The 15,241-nt window shown below is 38.8% G+C and overlaps 1 long non-coding RNA gene across 1 annotated transcript; it reads right to left on the bottom strand.

The window, feature by feature from the left end:
• Positions 1-1,833: 1,833 nt before the first annotated feature.
• Positions 1,834-13,805, bottom strand: LOC131367014 (uncharacterized). The gene is made up of 3 exons (XR_009206875.1): positions 12,747-13,805; positions 10,381-10,491; positions 1,834-10,240 (listed from the first exon to the last, which is right to left on the bottom strand). It is a non-coding gene; the product is annotated as an uncharacterized LOC131367014 (long non-coding RNA).
• Positions 13,806-15,241: the final 1,436 nt, after the last annotated feature.

The following is a 15,241-nucleotide window of genomic DNA, read 5'->3' as shown; positions in this document are numbered from 1 at the left end:
TTTAAATCATTACACACAACTTTAATTTGATGAGATTCAATTACAAGACTCAAAATTCAATTTCATATTTATATTTTTAATTTGTAAAGGCATATTGCTCATTCAGTAGCTTTTAATTGGTCATTGCCCAGCCTCAAGTGACAAGTGACACAAGCGACTTCCTAGTGTGAGTATAACATTAGGAAAATTAGTCCACTGATGGATTTAAACCTAACATGACATTTCCAAATGTGCCATTTTCTTTACAGTCAAGACAATGGTTTTTGTACAAGAGCAGCAACAACAACAAAGCTTTTTTTCCCCCTGACAGCCTTCTATTTACCCTGCTGTAGAAAATTCTCTAGCTCGGTACCAAGATATAAATCACATTAAGCTTGTCAGCTCATTTTTTCTCTGATTCATTTGTGCAAAGATTCTGTCTGTACAGGCCAAACATGAACGCCAAGTCCAGAGCTGTTTCTGTTAGCTCAGAAAGATGAGATGACATTCACCTAGCAGCAAAACTCTAAAAATAGTAACTAGCAATAAAATAGTAAATAGCAATGAAATGTTTACATTTGGCAACTCAAGCGAGAGCAAAAGAACAAAAAAACATGATGTGGAGGTTCATTATTACTTTAAACTGAATCAATAATTTTGTCTATTAGCAACTGAGTGCTGCTCAGCTCCATGTCCCAGATTCTGCTGACTGAATATGAACTGATGAATTTAGTGAGTAGGTGTTTTCCATGATGCTTCATGCCATGAGCCTGGCAGGTAATGGAAGCTAAATAATTAGCAGGATTAAAGAAAATGAAATGAAAGCATTTCAGTGCACAGTATGATGTGTATGCTGGTGAATGTGATGAATAAATCTTTAAATTGAACTTTGTGAATCTGCTTCATTTACCAAACAACAAAGTCGGCCCCCTTTTGCAGCTCTGCTCGAATGTGATCCTGTTACACTGACATGAATAAACATGATTAGTTTTTATGACTAATAGTTATTAATTACGTTTAACTTTTATTAACACCTACCTGTGAGCAGTGACATCTCTCATCTGTGAACAAAAACAGGACGATTACTTTACATCTGGATTAACTCTCGTCACATGGTGCCTTAGAGTGGACACAGAAATAAAGCAAAAATGATGTGAAAATAGATTATCCTACAATATACTAATTATTATTTCAAGCATTTCTTTCTATTTTATTTCACCATCTGATCTGCTATTGATATGATTTCATTTTATTTGTTAATGGGGAAGTTAATCAACCCAAATACCATTTGGTGCAGTGAAATGCAATTTTTGTGTGTTTTTAATCTACTTACATATAAATATATCATGTTGAATCTATTATATGATTATATGACTCTTCATATATCACAAAATTACTATGAGAGAAAAAATATATTATAATAAATAGGTTTTTCATATTCTGAAAGAAACATTTGTTATATACAGCCTTTTTTAAATTTACAAATATTTTTGATTTTATTTAATTTTATATTTTTATCTTTATTTTTATATTTTTTGAGACAGGTTTACCACATTTCCTCATGCTGTGTTTGATTTTTTATCTATCTATCTATCTATCTATCTATCTATCTATCTATCTATCTATCTATCTATCTATCTATCTATCTGTCTGTCTGTCTGTCTGTCTGTCTGTCTGTCTGTCTGTCTGTCTGTCTGGATTTACAAGAAAACGTGTCCAAATCTTCTCCAAATTCAGCCACATAACATTTTCTAATATTTTATGAACACTGTGAATTAATTATATTCACTAAATACTAAGATATTATCTTTGTGTTTTTTAATACAATAAAAAAAACAAGAAGGTTTAGGGAATCTTAAAATAAAAAATAGCTTTCACATTAATCCCCAATCATTTCTAAAATTCTATATGAAAGGTTTAAAGGAAAAACAAAACAAAAGCAAAAACAAAACACTAGTAAAAATAAAATAAAAACATGTCAGATATATATCTTGCAGTAACAGCATAACACAAAAAGAAACACAGAAGAAAATGAGCATCAACATCAGTCTCTAAAATTTCTAAAACACTGTACATTAAATACTGTTTATTGTTGTGTTGTGTATTTTTGTGTATCACAGTTCAATATAAACTAATTTGTGTTAATTCTATCAAACACTGTCAGGCATTTAACACTCAGTAGCAACTTTTAATAATAATAACATTTTAATAACAAGATATACAACAGAAATATAAATATAATCATCAGCTGCTGATCTGGCAATCCAATACATCTGAATTCTACAGACAATTGAATTAATTTGCAAATATAATATTACTGTAATAGTGGACTGTATAATAATTAGACTAATTCAGATAGAAATAGACAGAACATGACCATATGACACTACGTTTTTTATGCTTTAATACAAGACTCTAGCTTTGTGATGAAAGACGGAAAAATATATTACATTTTACAAAATATATCAAGTACAGGTGTAAAAGTTTCCAACAGATACCAGTCAGAAAATTCTCCATGACATGTATGTTTATCATCTGTGACACGGGGACATGCAGGACCCTGACCTCAAGGTCACTTAAACCTAATGGGCTTTAACTGATTTTCGGCATTGTACATCTACACTGTTCCTGATGACTGAAGTTGGCCTTTCCAACATGGCAGACACAATCTACTGTTCTCTTATAACCACCTCCTTAAAAAAGCCCCCTCCGGTATGCTGTAATTAAATCCCAAAATGAATATATACATAGCACAAAAAACAACACACACACACACACACACACACACACACACTGTTCTCATTTATAAGCTGTTGGAGAAAGGCGTGTGTTGCACTATTTAAGTTCCTCCACGCCCTGTGCTCAGGTGTAAAGGTTCCACTTGACTGTAGCTCTGCAGCTGCTCGTGGTGATCTGGGTTAGTGTCCTGATGAATGTCACCACAGTGCTGTACTAAATGCATCTGGAATGTATTGGTGACCGCAGGCCGCTTTCTGAGAACCGAGAGTGTAGTGCAGCCTGACCAAGGCCATCACATAGCCCCCGTTCACGTGTCCCATGAGTCACGGCTGTGTGTACTGCTACAGCCTGAGGGCAAGGGGTTCAACACACACACACACACACACACACACACACACACACACACAGAGGTCACTCTGCAGTCTGTTACCTAATATTATTGTGAAGTTTTATGCTGAGACAAATGAAAGGAAAACCCTACCATAGTTGATAATATTATTTCTGAATATTAAACTAAATTTTGTCGACTTATTTTGAAATGAATTTCTGAGGGTTTTTTTTAATCGTCTATTTTCACCCTGGTTAATGGTTTTCTATATCAAACACAACGGCATTCAATTCAATTCAAAACGGGTTTTTTTTAATCGTCTATTTTCACCCTGGTTAATGGTTTTCTATATCAAACACAACGGCATTCAATTACCTGCTGATCCTGCTGCTAAAGTCTGAAAGTTTGTACATTGTGTCAGAAATATCACTTAATATTCATTTGTTGTTTAGAGAACTGTTGTATAAATGCAACATCACACAGTGTATTTATACTGAATATCACAAGGGTGTGAGTAATCTACAGCTAAATTACAGCCATGTCAGTGTTCAGTATATCTGCACTCTTGCTTGTTGTATGCTGTTGTTTATTAAATGTGAACAGATTTAATGTTTTTAGCATGTAGCTGCTGTGTTACACAGAACATACATTTTCACAGCGTTCTCCATGGTCCAGTGATTCCATGTTCCACGTGGCACTTACCATGAACACAGCCCCAACATCTATGGGGAAAAGGTTACTCTCCTTAAATCTTTCTACAACATTGTTCATGAAGAGAATCATGTTGGAAACGCGTCATGCTAACTTGGTGAGGTATCTACTTCTTCATATCTATAGCTGAACACAGCTTAAATGACGGTTCTAGCTTTTACCAGGTGACTCACTGTGTGCTCGGCTTGACGTCAGCTTTTCTGAGAAAATGGATGTAATGAACCTTTGATTATTGATATGCCAACTGAATGTGACATTTGAAAACAACAATGGGGCTATGACTAAAAAATAAACAGGTAAAATCACCTTAAATCATGTTCACATAAAAAACATATCACGTGACAGTCAGGGACCATCATACGAAGCTCTGCGTATATCTGCAGTGTTTAATGAGATGAAGTTAATAATAGAAGTCTTTAGCAATTGGAGCACAATAGGTGTGTAAATAAGAGAAGATTTCTGCTTCCTGGTCTCATGTCAGTGTTAAGAGTCAGAAGATGCTGGGACGACTGTGAAGTCAATTATATTGACTTTTGTGATGAAGGAGTGAAATGATTTATCTTGTTAGTAAGCTTTAACGTTAGACAAACAGCTGAAATGTCATGGCTCAGGCTAGATCATAACTGGACTTGTGGGTAGATCGATGGTTCTCTTCACGTGATACAAATAAATGATGTAAGGAACAGCTGTGTTTATCTTTCTGCCAAACTACATAAACTACACATATCTGCAGATCCACTGATAAGAATTTGCAGATTGTAGTTAGGATCTTGAACAGGAACTTTAATAAAGGGACTGATGGATCTGAAATAAATAAATAATAAAATAATCCCTACTGGGGATTAAAATAAGAATGAACTGAATTTTAATATTTATAATCAATATGTGATCTTTTAATTGCACTAAAATTACTTTAAATTACTATTTTCCCTTTGCAAGTGGGACTTTTCCCCTTGCTTCATCTCTACTTAAGAAGAGTGATGCAGCAGTGCTTTAGTTCTGTCCAGCTCTCTCACCTCCTGCTCTGTGCACTCTGCTGAACATTGCAGGAAAATGTTGAGTATGAAAACACGCTCTTGAATTTTGATTATTAGAAGCTAACAGCGAAATATTTTTTTATGTAACTGTGCAATACACTATGTGGACATTATATAATGAATTCCAGAGCAGATATCTGCCAAATAATGAAGGTTTCAGTTACACAGATCTGCTGTATATTTCACTCCTGGACACTGAAAGAGATTCCAGAAAGCTCCACAGCGATCATACAGAGCACCGTGAGAAATAAAACCTGACAGGATGTGCTGCTGTAGACAAACAACCAACAATGTTGTGTGTGAAGCAGCCTTCAGAGTATCCAAAAGTTGATTATTTTCCCATAACAGCACATCCCAAAATTATTTCTATTACAGCACAGCAGTTCACTAATGATTCCTTAATTAAAGAATGACATTATTTTATAATTTTTTTTAGGTATTTGTAGCTACATGTAATGTTGAGAAACTTCCTCAAAGTTACTTCTTGTTTTTAATTATATTATGCAGCTTGTCTTTTCTTCAAAAGCCTTGCCATTTTTTTCTCTCTCAGTGCAGGACAAAACACACACACACACACACACACACACACACATATGCAGCATGTCACAAAGAAATCAGAAATCATGAATGTCTTCCTTGCGGACTGATACGAAATGCTGACACTGGAGACTCATTCCAAAAAATTTTACATTAATGTCTTCATCATATGAAGAAAAAATTGTTTTCTTTTCTTACTTAACAAACAGTTTTTTTTAATGCGCTGCTAAGATACCACTTACTGTAGAGATGGCTTTAGACTGTAACTACTAGAGTTTTGCACTCAAGTCTCCATCACTAAACAGCTGATAACAAAATAGACTTCATGTTATTACTAAAAAGGGTTTTGACCATATAGTTCAGTTATAAAAGGGAAATTATTTATAATTGCACTATCTGGTGTCAGCCAGTTGAGGATGAGGTTCCCTTTTCAGTCAGGTTCCTCTGGAGATTCCTTTCTAATATCGTCTCAGGGAGCCACTATAGCCTCTGGCTTGCTCATTAAAGATAAGTTAAAATATATATCTAAAATGTATATTTTTCTGTTAAGCTGTAAAGGTTATGTAAAGCTCTAATGCTCAGGCAGTGATAGTGTGTTGGTCTGCATATTGAGAGTGGCTAGTAACAGACTCCAAATGCAAATGCAGGGCTGAAATAAAATGTTGTAAGTGATATAATGAGGGAAAAAAACACACATGGAAATGGAACAGCTGAGCAGCCAGATGTCCAATTACTTTTGGTCTCTTGAGAAGAGGGAACCACAAATAAAAGGTGCTGAAATTCCTAAACTCTTCATCTGATTGGAATGTAAATACCTTCAAATTAAAGCTATGTGTCCAAATATTTCTTTATATCTAATACAAATTGGAACAATACAGGTATAAATATAGTACAGATGAAAATATTTCACAAACTGAATAGTAATATTAGTCATTAAAAAGAAACATTTAAAATATTAGTCTGGTTAAAGTATCATATAGGTTAAAAAATTAAGGGCTTCAGTTTGCAAAAAATTAGGGAACCCCTGATCTATGTGCTCTATGTACAGCGTCATTTAAGAAGAGTTAGCCTTAATGTGTTTGTATGTGGGGGGTGGGGGGGGGGGTGTTTTGGGTATGTTAATAATCCTCCCAAGGAAGTGCCTCCATGCCCCAGAACACTGTGATTGATCACTGCGCTGCTGTCGAGTGAAAACACTGAGCTTAATAAACCTGCTTTTGGAAATGTTCTCATTAAAGTATTTACCATAGCAACAAGTGAACATGGCGGATTGTCAGGTATGCGAGGTGGCCTGGATCATCTTCACTTGTTGCTATGGTGACACTTGAAATTGCATGAATCTGCTAAAGTACCCTAGGTGTGTCCACTGCATGGAAACTCACTTTTGTATCGTTTTTTTCCCCTTCTTTTATACGCCCTCTCCAATAAACTACTGAATTTGACTGAATTTTATTTCTAAAATTTCTAAATTTTCTTGTGAATTTTACTTAATGGACTTATATGAAGATGTACTGTTTGACTTGAAAATGACTTTTCCCACTGCTGCAGAATGAATTTTATACTCGGATTAGAGGTAAACATTTTGCATACTTTAGATACCGGCACTTTGCAAGGCAAATAGGTGAATTGGAGTTTTTCTGTTTGTTTTTTTAATCCAAACAGTAAATGTCTATAACACACACACACACACACACACAGTGTGAGCTCGATGAAGATTTGGTTTGCCAAATCACTGCAAAACACTGCACACTATAACGCTGCTCTTGTGGCAGAATGGACAAATCCCCACAGCTATGTTCCAAATTCTGGTGGAATCCATTCTGAGAAGTGTGGAAATAATTAGAGTATTAGAGTAAATGAGGAATTGTTTGGCTATACACTGATCAGCCATAACATTATGACTAATATTGTGTTGGTCCCCTTTTTGCTGCTAAAACAGCCCTGACCCGTCCTGCACTGTGTATTCTGACCCCTTTCTATCAGAACCAGCATTAACTTCTTCAGCAATTTGAGCAACAGTAGCTCGTCTGTTGGATCGGATCACACGGGCCAGCCTTCACTCCCCACGTGCATCAGTGAGCCTTGACCGCCAATGACCCTGTCTCCGGTTCACCACTGTTCCTTCCTTGGACCACTTTTGATAGATACTGACCACTGCAGACCGGGAACACCCCACAAGAGCTGCAGTTTTGGAGATGTTCTGATCCAGTGGTCTAGCCATCACAATTTGGTCCTTCATCAAACTCAAAGCTCAAATCCTTACACTTGTCCATTTTTCCTGCTTCTAACATCAACTTTGAGGACAAAATGTTGACTTGCTGCCTAATATATCCCACCCACTAACAGGTGCCATGATGAGGAGATACTCAGTCTTATTCACTTCACCGGGCACTGCTCACAGTGTTATACCTGATCAGTGTACATCGTCTTGCTGATACTGTATTCAGTTCTGTTTTATTTAAAGTGTAATATGATGCTGCTTTGTTGTACTATTTATATGGCCATCATAGTCATTTGGTTTAATATATGATTTTAGAAAGTCAGTTGTTTTTTTAATTGCACTGGTTTAATTGAACTTTGTGTTCATTTTTGTCACTTACATCTGGCAACCTTGAGTATTTTCTGCCACACATCAGAGTCGAGCCATGAAGATGCAGTGTAGCAGTGTATATCAGTCAATGATCAAAGTAAACAAGTTTATTACTTTCAGGAATCAAGGAGGGAAAGTGGCATGCTTGGGTATTTGTGCTGTTTTGTAGTCACTAATTTGACTTTTCTCTACAGTCACTGAGTTGTGGTCGCTTGGTCCACTGCTAATGGGACCATTTTTTTTTGTGTGATATAAACATGTGACTGCTCTGTATTTAGCTGTTTATCAGCTATTTATCTGTAGGTTCTGCTAGTTTCAAAATTTTTTCAGAAGGATCAAGTCTTTCATTGTTTGTTGTACGGTACAATGTTTTCTAAAGGTCCAGTAGGTTTTGTTGCCTTTTTCCTTTGCTTTTGTCTTTGTGACACACTGTCCCTCGATGGAGCTAGCATTACCGTGACACCCCATTTTCTCTGCCGTTGATCGGGAGCACTCAGCTTTGTGAGGGATGAGAGGATACATTAGAGGATTTGTAGTGCAGCTGTCATTTAGAATTGGCCGGCGACAAATAATGCCGTTTTGCGTCATTCCGCCTAGTTAGTGTGCACTCCCACTCCTCACTCGTGCACACAGTTGCCGAGCAACTCATCTTCACCTAAATCCTCACACGTGAAGGTAAACCAACATGGACTGACCAAGGCATCTTGTACAGCATCGTTATTTTTAGCTCATCAGATTCACTAAGTATGTTTTCAGGGGTGTGAGGATTTGCCGTATAACATATTATATGGTCAGTATGTGTTTTTGAAGAAAACATGGCTGTTTTTTTATTGGTTAAAACAAGAGAATAAATCACTTCTGGTAAAATATCTCTCCAATACACGTTCATTCTTTCTTTACACTTTGGCCTTTCCATCATTTTGGTAGAAGTTAATCTTGGATCCAGAACTATCGTGGATCATCTGGTTATTATTTCTGATGAGATGGTCTGCATCTTGTGACATGGCTTCTATATTTCTGCTCTCAAAGTCTTCTTATGACTGTGGATTATAACACTTTCAGCCCCTGCCCTGTGGAGGCAGTTGATGATGTCATTGACTGTTGTTTTGGGTTTTCTTCACAGTTCTCACAATGCTTGTAACTGCTTGTGTTTTCTTTTGCCTATCTGTTCAGTGTCTGGTTGTTAGCATACCAGTGGTCTCTTTCATTTTTGGGAAATTCCAAATTGCTGTTCTGTCTATTCTCAGCACTTGTGCAATTGCTCTGGATGCTTTACTCTCGTTTTAAAGCTTTAAAATCGCTTACTTTTCTCCCACAGACTGCACTCTGGAATTCATATTAGTTTATCACTTTTTAACCACAAATACATTCTTCACAGGTGAAACCCAGGGCAGACATTCAGAGTGGGTAATTATTTAACTGATTAATCTAACAAAACACACCTGGGCATCAAGAAACACCTGTCAGTCATGTGTTCCATTATTTTTGATCACTTGAAAAATTGGTGGGTCTAAACGAAAGGTGCCAAACAAAGGTTGTTTAACATATCTCCATGTAAATTAAGATTAAAGCTGAAATGATCTGTTGTCTCATAGTCATTTTTGATCTACAAACCAATGATGCCAGTCCAATACTTTTGGAGTATTAATATTGTAAATTCTAAAAGCAGTGAATGCAGAATGATTCATCTTCAGTTGCTGCTTTATCCTGCTCAGAGTGGCTGTGGATCCGGGGCCGAGCCCAGGAACACTGGGGGTGACACGAGAATACACCCTGGATGAGACACCAGTCACATCACACACCCACCCACACACACACACACACACACACACACACACACACACACACAATTCACACTTAAGGGTAATTTTGTGTAGTCTGTCCGAGAGAATACAGAATCTCAGCAGACAGTAGCCATTACACATGTGCCAATGACTCAAAGGTCATTATATCAGATTTAAAAACGTGATTATAATATATTACATAAATCTCACAGTCTTATAGTAGGGCTACTGCTTATTATTGAATCCCAGGCCCTTGTATAATTTTATACACACAGATATGAAAGGGAATGGTGAAGTCCAGATGGAGAGAGGAGAATGGAAGGAAAACCACAATGCACAGCAAATTTCTGGGGGGCCGGTGGTACCTCAAGTAGTTAAGGCTCTGGGTCATTGACCGGAAGATCAGGGTTCAAGCCCCAGCACCACCAAGCTGCCACTGTTGGGCCCTTGAGCAAGGCCCCCAACCCACCCTGCTCCTGGGACACCATCATGGCTGACCCTGTCTGACCCCAACCTCCAGGGATGAAGAATTTCACTGTGCAGTAATGTATATATGACAAATAAAGACAACTTAACAATGATGTTGCATTTTGTAGAATATGTGATATCTGTTCTCTGATGCAAAATAAATGGACAAACGCTTAATTTATACTAAAGAGGGTTTAGTCAAAATACCTGAAACACCACAATGATGCTGGATATTATTTCGTCAGGCTGTGGTGACAGTCGTGGTGGCAGAGCTTATGTCACCGGTTGCAGCTACAGTATCCTTCCATGTGGCTCACCCTGTGGATGAAACGGACTACTGACCACGTATCTTTGTATTGCAACAGACTAGGTAGTATGCAAGGATGTAGTTTTTGCACGAAGCCAAGAACCTATGCTATTGTATGCTGACTCTACAGGTCAGTAGATTTCATACTCTTTCATGCGTCAGCCTCAACTATGTTAGAGAGAGCCATGCTACGGTCAGCATGTTGCAATGCTGACACAGACAGAAGAGCAGACACTATCAGATATCTGAGCTAACTGTGAGCATTGTGGCCATTCCTCGGTTTCTCTGAACCGCATGCTGTACAATGACCTCTGCTCAAAATACGACACCCACGTGTGTACAGTAAACATCATGGTTGTGTTTGAATGACGAACACACACACAAAAATCTTTTCACAGACTCACACAAAATAAATCATGAGATTAGTTAGTGATGGAAAAGAAAATGTTTTTGTTTTTAGTAACAAAGCCATAGTGCTTTTATTACTGCTGGTCAAATCCAAGGCTAAATCATCTACTGTGCCACAGAAATAAGCTCACAAAACACAGAAAGACTTTAAAAACACAAAATCCTCCAAGAAATGTTACCTCAACTTCACCCAATCCCATACACACGTGTGCACACACACACGCGCACACACACACACACACGCACGCACACACCCACACACACACACACACACACACACACACACACGCACACACACACACACACGCGCACACACACACGCACACACACACACACACGCACATACAAACACACACACACACGTTATCACAACACTTCCAGTTAAAAGCTTTTCTTAAAAATCACATGGGTCCAATTTCTCAACAGTGGAAAGATTCAGCCTTCCCCACATCTCCTGGTATACACACACACACACACACACACACACACACACACACACATGCTCCTGCAGGAGCTGACGGCACATGTTTCTAAGTGACTGTTTTGAAAGCTTCTATTTTTAGACATAGGGTGAGGCCAGGAATAGAGCACATGTGAAAGAGAAAGACAGAGAGAGCTGTCGTTGTGGGGGACAGGAATATCAGACTAACACTGAGGAATGTGATCATGCATTAACTCTCCATCCGTTCAGATTTCCTGTGCTTACTGTGACGTTATAATAATAAAGCAACATCTTTAATTCCAGTCATATACGGAAACAACCTATTCATATACATACTCCTCAAATGTATCTGATATACAGTAGATCTTATTTGGACATATTCAGAATGTACAACTGCTTAGGAGAAGCAGAAAACAACTAGAGGAGATAGGGTATAAAATGTATGACAGACTAATTCCAAACATTGCAGGTCATAATATAACACCGGCTCCACCACAAACACTGGAAAAAAGAACGCAGTATTGGTGGAACACCCGGAGTTTGAGTCGCCATTCGTTTGCGAGTCTGGAATGCATTTGAAGCCGCAAGAACAGATGAGGAGCACATTAAAGTTATAAGCATATGACGCAAAGTTGTGCTGTCTGATGCAGCTGGGGGTCGGTTACACCATAAAAGGTATGTTGATGGCTGGAGAGATTGAGAAGTCATGTAAAACACACACACACACACACACACAGTTTTACTATTCTTGTAAGTACCTTCCACTGACTTCCTCTAACCTTAACCTCAGTAACTAACAGGAAACATTTTGCCACATTTTTAACATAAAATGAATAAATAAATAAAATTCCTCAAAGGACCAACCAAAGGTCTGAGCCACGTAAAAACTGTAAATGAATTTCTTCTTATTCTTTGCCGCATTCCGCATTTCTCCTCAATTTATTGCCACTTTCCTCCCACCCACGGTCTCCAAACACACACCAGTTACCACCAGAGATGGTGAAAGCTAAAATCAGTTTCCTCCAAGACACGTAAATCCAACCAACCACATCTGTTCTAACTGCTGCTCATGCTTCGTCACAGGACAGCATGGCCCAACTGGAGGAAAGTAAGATCTGTCCTTTTCCTCATATATTCCTCATATATCAGCTCACAGACGCCCATGATTGGCTAGCCTCACTGTGATTGACCGGGAAAATTTGGTCCCCACCAAGATATAACCATATAAAGATGTGCATTCTTGTATTTGTGGGATACTTCTGTTTATGTATCTTCCTGTACACCTACTATTTACCATTTAAAAAGCAGGATTTTATAAAGAGGAATGTAGAGAAACCAAATGTTCCAAAAATAATAAACACATAGACGTTTGGTAATACCCCCCCCCCCAACACACACACACACACCCCTACTCACCGATTTATTCAGTTTATACAGCCATAATGGGAATTCAAATGGTTTCTCTGGAAAATGGGTTGTCTGTTAAAATGCAAATCCATCCTATGCTGTGCCTTACGAATAAGCTGGAGATAAAGTCCACTGAATGGAGTGTATGAGCACAAACTTGTGACAACACAAGTAGTACTTATCACTGAGAATGTATATTCCTGGACTTTGATTTGGTCATTTATTTGGCACGAATGATCAAACGCATGAAGAGTAATAAAACTATCAAGCCGCCAATCTGTGTCCGAATAACGCGTATGTGTAGTCTAGTAAGAAGGCAGCTGAAAGAAAACTGACACAGACATGTTTAATGCCACAAAGTCATGCCGTGTTGTGGCGATGAGACACTTGATTGTGAAAGCGTAATGAGAAACGCACTCATGTGAAGACAAAGAAGTGAATAAATAAATTCTAAAGCCCTGGAAGAGGGGTGGTATTAATAGGCCTCTCTATTCCAGGAAGGAATGTGAAGTATTGGGTCAGCGCGTTGGAGGAGGTGCTGGAGTTAGAGTCCAAAGGCCTAACCGCACACGCACACACACACACACACACACACACACACAGTCACCACCTCTGTGTGGGGCATCAGAGAGAATTGTTTTATGCGCTCACACGATTGTTTTAACAGTCCAAACAACAGAGCTGGCCAAGGGTTTCTTACTCAACACAGCAGGGAGACTAAACAGAGCTCAAGTATGCATGTGTGTGTGTGTGTGTGTGTGTGTGTGTGTGTGTGTGTGTGTGTCTGAAGCAAGTCTGTGGTGCAATACAGCGATGAAAAGTTGACCTTTTCTGGCACAGCCTTGTACAAATACAGAACACTACAGCACTTGTCAATCGTTCTTAGGAAAGTAAGAGGAAAGGGCAGGAGGAAGTTCTTTAACATGTCAATATCTTACTGAGAAACTCATCTGGACATCAGTAACCAGGTCATTACTTTTTCACTTATTGTTATTAACAAGGCAGAGAAATATACTTTACGGTGCCTTTTGCTGTTCTTGACGTCCACTGTGTTTGTCTTTAAACAGTGTATTCGCATGACACGTGGTCTCATTCTCACGTGGTCTCATTCTCACGTGGTCTCATTCTCACGTGGTCTCATTCTCACGTGGTCTCATTCTCACGTGGTCTCATTCTCACGTGGTCTCATTCTCACGTGGTCTCATTCTCATGTGCACAGCAGCCAGCCTTTTGTTTTGTGTGTGTGTTTTTTTTTAAACAAAGCCTTGAATGAGGTGCAGACATCGGCAAATAAATATACTACGGGTATAAATATATTATCTGCTGAAATAGGGCAAGGCTGAAAACACTTATGTGCAGCGCTTTATATTTGCAGTAATAAATAATAGGTCATGGGTCTGTGAAATACAGGGATTTTTATTCACAGTGGGAACTTAATACGTTACCTTCATCATGCATGTGAACCAGATATTAAATGTTTATGAGAACCAGGTCAGCACATTTGAGTCCCACGTAGCATAGTTACCTTGAGAGAAAAAAGTAGGGCACCCAAACAGGCCAAGTGTGACACACACACACACACACACAAGAAAAACATACTTGGCTGTGTAGAATGTTTTGCTGTTTCGGCAGCATTCAGGCAGACAGTGCTGATCCAAAACCATTTCAAACTAACGTCCCAGCTAGCCAAAGCTGTACCCTACACCCACACAGTACAGAGGGTTTTTGGACACCGTGGCCAGATAAGCTCTACAAACCACAACAAAAGAATTGATCGCAGGCTGCAGACACAAAGTCAGCGTTTTCTCTCTTCAGAGCTCGTAGCCAAGCATTACAGTGAGTAAATCACTCTGGTACTTTTGAAACCCACTTAAAGCCCATTTCAGGAGGTGTGAATGATATGAGTCCTGTTATCATTCCTCCCGAGCAGCACTGCAGCGACTATTTGCCGCATTCCAGAGGTTTCTTCAGGTGTGGCGCAGCAGACCACTTCAAGGGAGAACAATCCGTCTGACTGTAAGTCTGATGGGAAACAGCCAGTTACACCCCAAGCTGACGAGTGAGGACACGCTATGTGTAAAACGTCCGGAAGAGGAATCCGTTGAAGAGCCGGCATGTGGGCTGGGAATGGAAGTTATATAAAACTTCTAAAATTGGGGCTAAACTAAAGCTCCATGAAATTACAATCACTTTCACAGATCTATTCCACCATACACAGCAGTGCAGAATGAAGTGAATAAACTAATAATGGAATTTTATATGATACACCACAACATATGGTGTTACTCACTATACCTCAATGTCTGCAGGATGTCCCAGAGGCCTGATAAGACCATGAGTAACCAGCCAACGTGGTACAATTTGCCAGTCATTCCTTTTTTCCTGTTATTGAGGTTTATTAGATAAGCATTACATCACTGGTTTAATCATTCCCAGAATGCTGCGGAGGCAGAAGTCCATCCCCCTATGACCCCCAGGGCAGCGTTCCTGTTGGCTGACACAGC

This window comes from Hemibagrus wyckioides, linkage group LG16 (genome assembly GCF_019097595.1).
Source record: "Hemibagrus wyckioides isolate EC202008001 linkage group LG16, SWU_Hwy_1.0, whole genome shotgun sequence".
NCBI classification, from domain to species: domain Eukaryota; kingdom Metazoa; phylum Chordata; class Actinopteri; order Siluriformes; family Bagridae; genus Hemibagrus; species Hemibagrus wyckioides.
This window is presented reverse-complemented; position numbering and strand designations above follow the sequence as displayed.